Below are 13,535 nucleotides of genomic sequence, written 5' to 3'. Positions count from 1 at the left end.
ACCGAAGACACTAGTTGGCGATGAAGCCCAACATCGTCGAATTCAGTACAAAAGTGGCGGGTGGAACAGTTACCCCGGCAACCTGCTTAATGAATAGACCGGCACAAGTTCCTCCGCTTTAACCGTCTCGAGTGAAGTGAACCCCTCGGAAAATCCAAGTGAGTCTAGCCGACGTCTGCTCCAGGTACAGTGGGATCTTCCCTCCACCGTCACCATGGGTAGAACCCTAAAGATAATGGTCGCTAAGGTCACCAACAGCAACAAATACACCTGGGGGAACAGTCTACGATCTGATAGCACGCAAGGGCAGAGTATCAAGCTCAATCCCCTTGCCAGCTCCTTGACAATAATCCAAGGTTTACCGACAAGTGACCCCAGGCTCCTCGACAATAATCCGAGGTTTACCATTTGTAGTATGTGCATATCTGGCGTCGTTCCCAATGAAGGAGCATTGATCCCCTCACTGGTTCAGACACAATCTCGTGATTCTCCTTTAAGAGGAGCTTTCCCAAAGCATAAATGAAACAGTTGGATTTATCCTACCACAAGATGAGCTACATGTTTGGTTTTGCTGTCTTGGAGAGTTAATTACTCTCCTACTCCAAGACACTAGCCTGATCTATATTGGTGTTTCAGAGCCCTAGTAAATAAAAGTTACTAAGTTAATTTTAATTTAAGCGTTAATTTTTATGGCTTTTCTTTAGGACAAAAGGTAGTGGAGATGAAACTGATGGTGTGTAGACTCGACTCAAATCCACTAAAAAAAATGCACCTAAGATGATTTATACTATTTTTCTTTTTTCAATGAATTCCCTAGCTAAGAGAGTTGGAGAATGCAAAATTGATATAAAGACAACTTTCTTGGCAATGAAAATCAAAGAAACAATCTCTTTATCTTTTCCAAAGCATACAACACATGACCACTAATTATTTCACGAAAATTCCTTTCTCTTTTCAAAGACTTCAAACGCTACTAAAACAAACTTTTCTTCAAAAGAGATTTTTTGTATTTTTTCCTATATTAACAAAGCATGTAAAACTACTTAACAAAAATCAAATTTTAAAAAAATCTATGACAATCAAATCAATTTTACCTAAAAGCAAATCTAAGAGAAATTCACCTAAAAGAAAATCTAATGAGGCAAAAGCCTACCAAGTATAATTCCAGGATGTTTTACTCAGTTACAATTCAACCAAGGACTCGTTCATGCAGAATCATAAACCAGTCAAAAACAAAAATCAAAATTTTTTGTTCTTTTTCTTAAGAATGAAATTCACAACTTTAACCAACAAGCTTTCTCGAAATTCCGCAAAGAGACAACACAAAGGTAGGTTTCTCACACAGGTGGATTTTATGAAAGGCTCGACTCTTAAGAAGACTAAAAAGACCAGGGAGATCCAAGGTTTTACAACTTCTAAAGCCAAAGTCACTACAGGACCAATGCAAAAATCAAACCCTAGGGCTAGAACTTCTATGAATTTCACTAAAACCCTAGATACTAATGAAACAAGCTTAGATGAAGACTTCTGACAGGTAACCAGTGGATCTGGGAAGCAAAAACGAATTATAAACAAAATATAAGAAGCAAAAAAGGAAAAATTGAAATTTTCTCAACTTTTGACAGGGTACGCAGGTAGCCTGTTTGCACAGGTGCGGGTACGCTCTGTGTACAAAGCTGCAGTGCGTACAAGTATGCACTGTGCTTAACGCAGAGGCTGCGTACTTCTAGCAAAACCAAGAAAAGTAAAATCTAACTTAACCCTAAGCTATACCACCCAAATTCACAGTCAATCAGTCAAAAACCAGAAAGAAATCGACTTTTCTCAAATCAAAGTATCAATCAAAAGAGAAATCAATCAAATCCATGGATTCCCCAGTATGGTCGCCATTTTGTCATGTGGAAAGAGTCAATTTTGCGGACAAAACCGACCTCCCTAGAAGCTAAGACTTTCTAGTGACAAACAAGACAATTAAAAACTATCTTTCCCTAAATATGCATTTAGAATACAAGCAATCAGATGTTTATAACATACCTTTAGTCCAACGCTTTGTAGCAGTCCAATCTCTCCAATCCAGATGAGCTCCTCCTTCTCTTCGAAACCTGCATTCACTAACAAGAAAATGATTACATAACACCTGAATAACTCATAAAATAAAACATATTCATCATAAAGACCAAGGAGTATATGAAACAAATTATGTATAACAACTTGTTGAGAAAAATGAACTTAATTGTATTAAGTGGAAACAAAAGAAACCATTACAACCAGTGCCTTGGTGTTGTGCAGGTCCCTCCCAGGGTCTAGCAAGAGTTCTCCTTTACTTTGATCAGCTCACCCACTTCCAAATGAAGCTAAGAAAGGATGGGAATCTCTCCTCTCAAGCTCTATAAGGGAGTCCTAATTTCAGCAGCATCTACCCTTAGGAATGTTCAGCTTTCAACCTCTTCTCCCTCTGGCCCAATTCCTGTATTTATAATGCTTTGGAGGAAGTTAATCAGGTCCACCATCAATGGGATAAGCCCCTCTTTGAATGGGATAGCTCCCCTCTTGATGGGATAAGTTCCTCTTTCATAGGGATAGATGAACGATCTAGAGGCGCTCAATACACGTCAAACAACCTTCTAGACTGCTCTAGAATCGACCACAAGTAACTTTTTTGAAGTAAAACTCGCGCCTTTTGACCTTTACAGAAGTACGCACCCACCCCTTTACAGACAGAGCGTACAAGTACGTAGGTAATGTGAACTTGGGGTGCGTACACGCAGGTAAGGTTAAGAGAAACTGCGTAACCAGAGTTAATTGACTTTTAAGGACTTTCTCTCTTTCTTGAAGTTTGACATGAAGAGCAGAGGTATAAGACTTGCCAAGGAGGATAGTATGACAGTTGATGAAGCCATACTAACTGCAAATAGTCATGGTGACAAATTTTAGTGTAACAAATGCAAAAGGAGTTTGATGTCTTATTGATTAATTGTTTAAGTGAGAATGGTTATATATGCTACTGCCTATCTAGAGCTCCCTATATTGATAGTAGAAACTGAGTATATCGTTGGTTGGTACAGACTTGCTTCATAAAGTTTTATGTTTTAGTAGTTTTGGAGGTGTACGCAGGTCAGGATAAAGGAAGTATCGTATACATGCAGGTTGGGTTCAGTAAAGTAGCGTATGCATTCTCATGTATGATTTTTGAGGTTGCAGTTGGTTCTGAATGATGATGCATGTTTCTAGGTTAAGCACAATGTTCTAGTGACAATGATTTGATTGTTGGTTGATGCAGTTTGAGTTTCAAAGTTTCTGATGGTTCCAGTATGAAAAATTGATGAAACAAGGCCTTCATTTGTATTGTTGTGTACCAGGAGCATCCACCGTAAAAATTATTGAAACGTGGTCCCTGGAGGAAGAGAGAAGGTCATAGCCTTCTGTAGGTCGACGCCTACATAGTAGTAAACACATGGGCTAGTTCCAGAGCTAGGGGGTTGTAGCTCCCTTCCAGTAGAAGTTGGAAAATGAAAAAAGGTCGTAGCCTTCTCCAGGTGCGTTCCTGTGTACTGGTATGAGTCTGCACCAGTAGAAGATTGTAAACAAATTTTCTTTATATTAAAAGAAGACAGAGATGACAACAACAGGTGGTTTTTCTCCCACATTAGGTTTCCACCTTAAATCTTCATGTTCATGTGTGTTCCTTATGTGTGATGGTTTATTATGTCATTACTCCACATAGTTATTGTATAATAAGTTACTGATGCACTGATTAAAGATATACACATGATAAATTGACTAAATCATAAGCTCTCTGGATATATGTTGGTTTCTTTAATCATAGTAGTGTGTACACGCAAGTTCACTTCACTGAAGTAGCATATATTAATCTGTTTGGGAATTGAAATATTATTGGATTGTAAATATTGATTCACCAACCCCTCACTATTATTTCCAACAATTGGTATCAGAGCAGGTTTAAGAAGCTTGATCGCTTGAAGGAAGATCTTTCAGGATGAATAATCACGAAGGCATGGGATCTTTCAGACCACTAATATTCAATGGGAAAAACTTGATATATTGGAAAATAAGAACCAGAGCCTATATTCAATCACTTGGAGCCGATGTTTGGGAAATTGTGGAAGGAGGATATCAATTTCCAACAGAAATACCTACAGATTCAGCATGTAAGAAGTTATACGAAACCAATGCCAAAGTAATAAATAGTTTATTGGGAAGTCTACCATAATCAAAATTTGTCAAAGTCATGCAGCTCAAGAAATCGAAAGATATATGGGACAAAATCATTCATAGCTATGAAGGAGACTCCTAGGTAAAACGTTCTAAGCTTCAAACTCTCATAATTCAGTATGAAACTCTTAAGATGCAAAGTGATGAGAGTATTGCTAGTTATTTTTTACGTGTAGATGAGATTGTTAATTATATAAATAATTTGTTTGAAGAGATAAAGGAATATACTTTAGTAGAGAAAATTTTGAGATCGTTGTCTTCTAAATTTTAATCAAAATTATCTGCCATAGAAGAAAAACACGATCTTAAAACTATTGTTGTGGTTCAACTCCATGGAATTCTAAATGCATTTGAAATGAGGAAAGGAGGTCAATCAGATATGAGAGAAGCCACTTTTAAAGCTTCAGCAAAGGGAAAAGAAATGGAAGAGCACAATGAACTAGGATACATTTCAAAATAAGAAAATAAGGTAATTGTCAAGAAGCTTCAACGGGGTTTTGGAAGATTCAGAGGTAAGCTACCATTCAAATTATTTTCTTGTAGTAGAGTCAGCCATTATGCTACCAAATGTCCTCATAAAGATAAATATGAAAAGGGACAAGAATATGAAAAAGGAAATAGAAAACAGGTTGTTAATAGAAGGAGTTGCTATACTCATGAAGATAGTGATGGTTTATCTAATAGTGATGAAGATGAAACTGAATAAGATTATAAACTATTCATGGCTTATGACAATGATGATTTTTTCGATGGCTTAGAAGAAGACTTTCTTGAAGAAATTAAAAAACTCAAAATCTATTTAGAAGAAAGAATATGATCATAGATACGTTGACACATCAACTTACTGAAAGAGAAAAGCACAATGAAAAAATAGAATGTGAAGTTGTGGGTCTAAGAAAAGAACTTGAGAAGAAAAAATATCTTAATCTTAGATTTTTTAAAGGATCAGAAACTTTAAATTAAACCATCGAAGTTCAACATTATCCTCTTATAAAGGCAGGTCTTGGATATAATGCAGAATCATCCCAATCTCAGAAGTCATCAACCTCCACTAGAAACTATCTTGATGCAGCAAAGACCAGTGAATAGTATGTCAATCGTCAGCAAAAACCTAAAAGTACTCATCAGGTAAATCATGCTCAATTTAATCCAAGGATGAACATCAATAGAAGCATCAACCAACAGGTAAACAATGCCAAAAGATTTTATTATTGGATAAACTTCTTTAATGGACAATGTTTTTCATGCCATAACTTTGGACATAAGGTTGCTCAATGTGCTACTTACAAAACCATGATGACTACAGAAGCACAAAATCAAAGGAGTGTAACAGGAATCAAGAAACGTTCCTATAATAACTTTTCTCCTCTTGAAGATGAAATAGAATGTTTGTTTTGTAACAAATTTGGTCATGAATAATCTGAATGCAGGAACAGATTTCGACTAACACTTAAAAAGGAGAAAACATCATCAAATTCCAAGATATGGAGAAAGAAAGAATCTCAATCAGAAATATATCGCATAGCTCTATATGCAGAAGGACGAGAGAATCAGTGGTACATTGACAACTATTTCTCCAAACACATGATAGGTGATAAAGAGAAACTTTATTGATATAATTCTTTAGAAAAGGAAAAGAATGTCTCATTTGTAAATGACACACGAGCTGTCATTAAAGGTAAAGGTTATTTTTTCTTGAAAGAAAAGGTTAAAGCTGGAAATATCATGTATGTAGATGGTTTAAAGCATAACTTGTTGAGTGTCAGTCAAATGTGTGATCAAGGAAATGAAGTTGTGTTTCAATCTAATGGATGAGTGGTTTGTGAGCTTGATACAAGAAATACTGTAATCAAAGGTACAATAAATCCAAACAATTTATACATACTCAAAGGAGAACAACAAGAATGTTATCTAAGAAGAATAGATGAAAATCAGTTATGGCACAAAATATTGGGGCATCTAAGCGTTTCTCAAATAAGGAAAGCATGCAGGCTCAAGGAAATCCGTGATCTTCCATATATTAGCATTCCAGAAAATACCATATGCAAACCATGTCAAGTTGGTAAGCAAACCAGAGTTCATTTCATTGAAAAACAAGGATCAGCAAGTAAGCCTCTTGAGCTCATCCATACTGATTTATGTTGACCAACAAGGAAAAAGTCACCTCGAGGAGAAGAATACTTTATTTTATTAATTCATGATTTTTCTAGAATGTGTTGGATAGGTCTAATAAAGCATAAGGATGAAGCATTTGAAAAATTTAAAGCCTTCAAAGATTTAGTTGAAAATGAATCAGATCGAAAAATCAAATGTCTCATATCTGATCGAGGGGGAGAATTCATATCAGATGAATTCTTTGATTTTTGTGAACAACATGGAAAAAAAAGGCAGTTCTCAGTCAGCAGAACGCCTCAACAAAATGGCATAGTGGAAAGAATGAATAGAATAGTTCAACAAGTGGCTCAAGCTATGCTTTATGTATCTCGAACTCCTGCAACCTTCTGGGGTGAAGTTGCATTTGCCGCTATGAATATTCTCAACAAAGTGAATGTTCGAGTAAATAGCGATCAAACTCCATATGAACTTTGGTATGGTAAGCCTCCTACTGTAAAACACTTTAGAGTTTTCGGAAGAAAATGTTTCATCAAAAGGACTGAGGAAAAACTTGGTAAGTTTGAACCCAAAGCAGAAGGAATTCTTCTTGGTTATTCATCCAGCAGTAAAGATACAAATGTTATAATAAATGACTCCGGAAGATTGTTGAATGCATTGATGTTGTAATTGATGAAGCATGCTGAAATATGGAACATATGAAATCAACAAAGGATTATGACATTGAGGAAGACGGTGAATGATTTCTTGTATCAAATCAAAATGATATAGAGGAAGGAACCAATGAAGCACCAAAAGAAGATACAATAGACAAAGAAAAAACTCCATCCAGGTATGTTCAAAAGAATCATCTAGAATCTCAAATTCTAGGAGAAAAAGTGTCTGCAGTACAGACAAGAAGAACTCTTACAGGGACCTCAAGTTATCTTGCATTACTATCCTCCATAGAACCTCATAATGTAAATGAATCTAGAAAAGATGAATGTTGGTTTAATGCCATGGATGAAGAACTTGACCAAATTGAAAAGAATGATACTTGGGAATTAGTTCCTAGACCTCATGATAAAGACGTTATAGGAACAAAGTGGATATTTAAGAATAAGTTGAATGAAAATGTAGAGGTTATTAGAAATAAGGCAAGACTTATTTGTAAACGGTATGCTCAACAAGAAGGTATAGATTTTGAAGAAACTTTTGCACCTGTTGCCAGACTTGAAGCCATAAGAATGTTTCCTGCTCTTTCTAGTTTTCAAAAATTCAAAGTATATCAGATGGATGTAAAATCAGCTTTTCTTAATGAAGATTTAGAAGAAGAAGTTTATATTGAGCAACCAGAAGGATTCATTCTAGGAAATGATGCAAAACTTGTATGCAAGCTCAAAAGGTTCTTTATGGTTTGAAATAGGCTCCAAGGGCTTGGTATTATCTCCTTGAAAAATATCTACAACAACAAGGTTTCACAAAAGGTTCTCTAGACAACAACTTCTATACAAAGATTGAAATTGATAAACTACTAATTATTGTTGTTTACGTTGATGATATCATCTTTGGTAGCAATGAAGAACCTATGAGTTAGAACTTTGCTTTGGTTATTCAACAAGAATTTGAAATGTCCTTACTTGGTGAACTTACTTATTTTCTTGGTCTACTAGTACAGCAAACAAAAGATGGCATTTTTCTTTCACAAAGCAAATATCTCAAACAGATCTTGAAGAAGTATGGAATGGAAGATTCTAAGCCAATATGTACTCCAATGGTAACATGATGTATTATCAGTTCTAATGATGAATCACCAACAATAAACCAACCAAATTATAGATCTATAATTGGAAGTCTACTTTATTTAATAGGTATTAGACCCAATATCATGCATGGAGTAGGAATAGTTGGAAGGTTCCAAGAAAATCCAAAGGAATCCCTACCGAGGAGCTGATAAATCGACTTGACTACTATCTTTGCATTCTATTTCTACCTGAACAATCATTGTATATTTGTGGGCTAACACGATTGCCACAATTTCTAAGTTTGTTAATTACTATTCATGTAACGATAAATTGTATAAGTAAGGCCTAGTGGAGCAAAATGGGAGACTTTTCCTTTGGATGTGTAACAACAGAAATTTGACTGTAATTCCTTTTTTATTAATGAAAATTCCAGTCTTATGTAATCTCGTGTGATCTTTAACTCTTTGCCACAACCCTGATTAGAGAGATGGGCCTACTCTCTTGATCACGTGTTCTTGGATTTAATTGTGTGAATAGGTATGTGTTTTGGGTATGTTATTAATGTTTTGTAATTGATGTTATTTATTTACTATTTTATAATTTTGTTGAGGTTCTGAGTTGATGTTAATCTAGGTCATTGTTACTATTATTTGCTTTTTGTTAATCAACTCATAGCATTTGTTGGGCCTTGTATTTTGTGAGTGCTCAATACTGGGTAGGGAACTTGTGGCCTGCATAGACTTTGCATGATAACCTTGAAATAATTAATGAACCCCGGATTGACAATAAATCTGGAAGGGATTGAATCTAAAACTCATATCTGAAAACCAACATTTTGGTACCGTTTCTAGGGAGGTTATCAAAGGTGAAAAAGTACAACTAGTATTGACCATAGGAAAACTCTCTCATACTGGTTAGGCAAAGTTTGTACTAAAACTCTTGGAGGACCTCAGCATTAAACTATTTTGATTTGTTTATTTTTTTTCCTTTTTGTTGACCATAGGGACACTCTCTCATCTTGGTTAGGCAAAGTTAGTACTAAACCTCTTCCAGGACCTGAACATTAAATTGTTTTGATTGCTTTATTTTTCTGGCTTTTTGTTGACCATATGGACACTCTCTCGTCCTAGTTAGGTGAAGTTTGAACTAAACCTCTTGCATGACCCAAGAATTAAATTGTTTTGATTTCTTTATTATTCTGCCTTTCTGTTAATCGTAGGAACATTCTCTCATCTTGGTTAGGTGAAGTTTTTACTAAATCTCTTCTAGGGCCCAAGCATTAAAACTATTTGATTTCTCTGTTTTTCTATATTTTTGTTGATCATAGGAACCACTCTCTCTTCTTGGCTAGGAAGGGCTTTACACCAAAACTTTTCTAGGACCCGAGCATTAAATCACTTTGATTGTTTCCTGCTTTTTCATTTCTTATAGGAACTAGGCTCTCATCCTAGTCAGGAAATGTTTGTACAAACCCTATTCCAAGACTCGAGCTTTAGATTTATTTTGGACGTTTTTAATCTAATTCTCCACTTCTAGATTGCACGAATAGAGAAAGAAACAAAATGGGTAGAGGAAGACCCCCAAAAATAGGTCGGGGAAGGAAATATTTAGGTAGAATCGCATATATCTAGGAAATCATTGAAAGGGATGAATTAGGGAATTCGTGGGGGATTGTTGTTAGGGTAATATCTTAGATATGATCTAAACTCCAAAAAATTCCACAACCAAATCCCTCCTCAATAGCAGAAACAAATTCTAGAGAAGACGGAGAAGGGAGCAAAGGATCTAAGGAATTAAGTGTTGAAGGTTCCAAAGGAGGAGAGGCAGGGGAAGTAAATCCTCCTCCTAATCATGGAAGTGTTGTTAAACATCTTCAGGAAGTAAAAAGAATATTCAAATGTCTTCAAGGAACTCAAGAATTTTTTCTATGGTATCCTAAAGATACAGATCTTTCTCTTCATGCATATACAGATGCAGATTGGGCAGGAAATGTTGATAATCGAAAGAGCACTAGTGGAGGTGCATTCTATATGGGTTCACAGTCAGTGTCTTGGTTCAACAAGAATAAATTTCGATTGCCTTATTTACTGCTAAAGAAGAATATGTGGTTGTTGCATCATACTGCACACAACTACTTTGAATGATGCAAAGATTGCAGGACATTTAGATCACATGTAGTCCACCCATCTCCATTATATGTGATAATACAATTGTCATCAGTATTTCGAAAAATCTTGTCATGCACTCCAAGACAATGCACATACCCATTAAGTACCAGTTTCTACGAGAACAAGTGCTTGAACCAAAGGTTAAATTGGAGTATGTTCCCTCCAAAGAACAGGTTGTTGATATATTCACAAAACCACTTACCAGAGAAACATTTGAATATCTCAAAGAAAAGCTAGGAGTAGTTGTTGCATCATCCTGCTATTAAATCTAGTTTTTCAGAGGAACGTTCATATACACTGGTTCATGAAGGATAATAGCGTATATACGTGGGCTTCTGTGGCTATAGAAGCGTATATGTTTTTCTGATAGAAAAATAGTGGGTTAGACTCTGATATGGGTGCTCAGTCTGATATTGATGATTATAGTCTGACGATATTCTTTGTTCATTGTTTTTTATCTGACTGGAAAAGATACCTTGATGAATGTTTTGTTGACAATGCACAGGTAGCATCGGTTCAGGAGGAGCATTATCCTTCACAAACGTTCTGCATTGTTGGAGTTATGGTTTCTAATTTCAGCTCTAGTTTCAGATATTCATATCAATTGATGCATAGGTCATGTAAAAGATCTAGGGGGTAATATGTCTCTGTCTATCATAGTCTATTTTTGAATGAGTCCTATTGGACATATGATGTAATTTTGTGTCCCCACTATGCATGGGAAGGATGATGTAATAGTTATTATATTTCTGTTATGTACAAATAATTGGTATATCCCGTATTGGTTGGGTGGATGAGTTAAATTTGATGTATCCCCACTTGGTTGGGAGATTGATGCATGTATGAGTCTTTGGTCTTAGGGAGGTCATACTCACTTAGTTGAGTTATAGAGTTATGTTATTCTTTTGAAACATATCTCTACAAATTTTGCATGTACTCAGGGGGAGCATGGAGAGCATAATGTATATTTAATGGGGAGAGTATCTTGATCCGCCCTTTGCCCTTGATGTCAAAGGGGGAGAGTATTTTGGTGTTGCTTGTTATCTTTAACAATTTCTATGACTTGCAGTAATCAACACCAACATGGTTTCCATCAAGCCCAAAGGGGGAGATTGTTGGCATTATGATACAAGTGTTGTCCTTAATGGAAAATCACTCACAGGTTAGTTCAGTTTTTGATAAAAGGCAACTCACAGTGTAACAGATCATTTCAGAGGTAACAGAGCATTGGTACAGAAGAATAGGAAGATGGAACTAAGGTCCACTAATCAGAATGAAGAAGTTGAAGGAAAGGATGGTGTAAAGTAGTTTAAGATGTATATGTAGGTCCACTTTGTAAAAGGAGTGTATACATGCAGGTTCACAAAAAAAAAAGAGTGTATACGTATGCACACACTTTCACAAGAGGAAAAGCGCGTATAGGTTGGAAAATCAAGGAAATTCAAGAGTAAAGAATACCAGGGGTCAATACCATGGTATTAGCCCACAATATTGAGTGGAGTAATGACTATTTGATCCCATCCAAGAATACCACAGGTCCTAAGTGTGGTTTTGGTCCGAGGTATTGAGATAGGCCAAAGACTATATAAGGAGGAGAAGATGAAAGGGCCAAGTGTGTAAGTGAAAGGGTTTCTCAGGAATACATCTATCTGAAGTATATTTTATATTGCAGGGGCTATGTTTGTGATATGATCTAAAGTATTTTATGCACCTTGTATTCAATGTTGGATCAGGATCATGAGACCTAAAATGACTTATCATTGAATGATATGATTTTGGTTGGGATGGATCTGATTACATAAAACTGTTTTATTCCTTAAGTTTCATGATCTAGGTATGTCTGAAGTTTGGAATAGCAGCGAATTTGTGAGTTAATATTTTCAAATCTATACGCTGGTTTGCCTTGGTAAAGGTGTGTATACATGCAGGTTTGACTCTTCTAAGTAGCGTAAACAAAAGAAAAGCCTATTCTCCAAGGATGACTGATCTATCAGGTTAGTTCTGTTGTTTTATTGTTGTCTGTCAATGAATTATTCTAAGATCTGAATGTAAAAATGAATGCATAAGGAGTTGGGTGTTTGATTGATTAATTGTTTAAGTGAGAAGGGTTATCTCTTCTACTTCATGTCTAGAGCTCCATAAATTGACAGTAGAAGTTGAGTATATTGCTAGTTGGTACAGACTTGATTCAGAAAGTTTTATGTTTCAGTAGTTTTGGAGGTATACGAAGGTTGGGATAAAGGAAGTAGCGTATACACGCAGGTTGGGTTCAGTAAAGTAGCGTATTCATTCTGATGTATGATTTTTGAGGTTGCAGTTGTTTCTGAATGTTGATGAATGTTTATGGGTTCAACACAATGTTGTGGTGAGAGTGATCTGATTGTTTAGATTTACTAATTGTTGGTTGATGTAGTTTGAGTTTCAAAGTTTCTGATGGGTCAAGTATGAAAATTTGATTAAAACGAGGCCTTGGTTTGTATTGTTGTATACCAGGAGCATCTAGTCTAAAAATTAATGAAACGTCGTCCCTGGAGGAAGAGAGAAGGCCGTAGCCTTCTGTAGGCCGGCGCCTACGTACTAGTAAACACATCGGCTAGTGCAAGAGCTAGGGGCTTGTAGCTCCCTTCTAGTAGAAGCTGGAAAACAAGAGATGGTTTTATCCTTCTGTAGGTTGGTGCCTGCATACTGGTATGAGTTTGCACCAGTACAAGATTGTAAACAAATTTTATTTATATTAAAAGAAGATAGAGACGAAAAAAGTCGATGGTTTTTCTCCCACATTAGGTTTCCACCTTAAATCTTGGTGTTCATGTGTGTTTCTCATGTGTGATGGTTTATTATGTCATTACTGCACATAGTTACTATATAATAAGCTACTGATGCACTGATTAAGAATGTACACATGATAAATTTACTAAACCATAAGTTCTATGGATATACTCTAGTTTCTCTAATCCCAGTAGTGTGTACACGCAAGTTCACTTCACTGAAGTAGCGTATATAAATCTATTTGGGAATTGAAATATTATTGAACTGTAAAAATTGATTCACTCCCCCTCTCAGTATTATCCCCAACAGATTTAGGGGATCTCCCTGTTATGAAGTCCCAACTAGACCTCACACTATTTGGTGTAGAAGTCCCATCTGGGACGATGGCCAGGTTGCCATTATAAGGTTTGCCTTAGGTCTTAATTTTTATCACTTGAGAGTGGTATGCTTTGTCTTCGAACAACGAGGTTTGCGTGCCTGGTGAGTGCTTAGTGTTACTTGTATCAAGTTTCTTTCACCACAGAGGGAC

This window comes from Pinus tabuliformis, chromosome 3_2 (genome assembly GCF_031772625.1).
Source record: "Pinus tabuliformis cultivar Carrire ecotype Pingquan chromosome 3_2, CPIR1, whole genome shotgun sequence".
NCBI lineage: Eukaryota > Viridiplantae > Streptophyta > Pinopsida > Pinales > Pinaceae > Pinus > Pinus tabuliformis.
Note: the sequence above shows the minus strand (reverse complement) of the source record.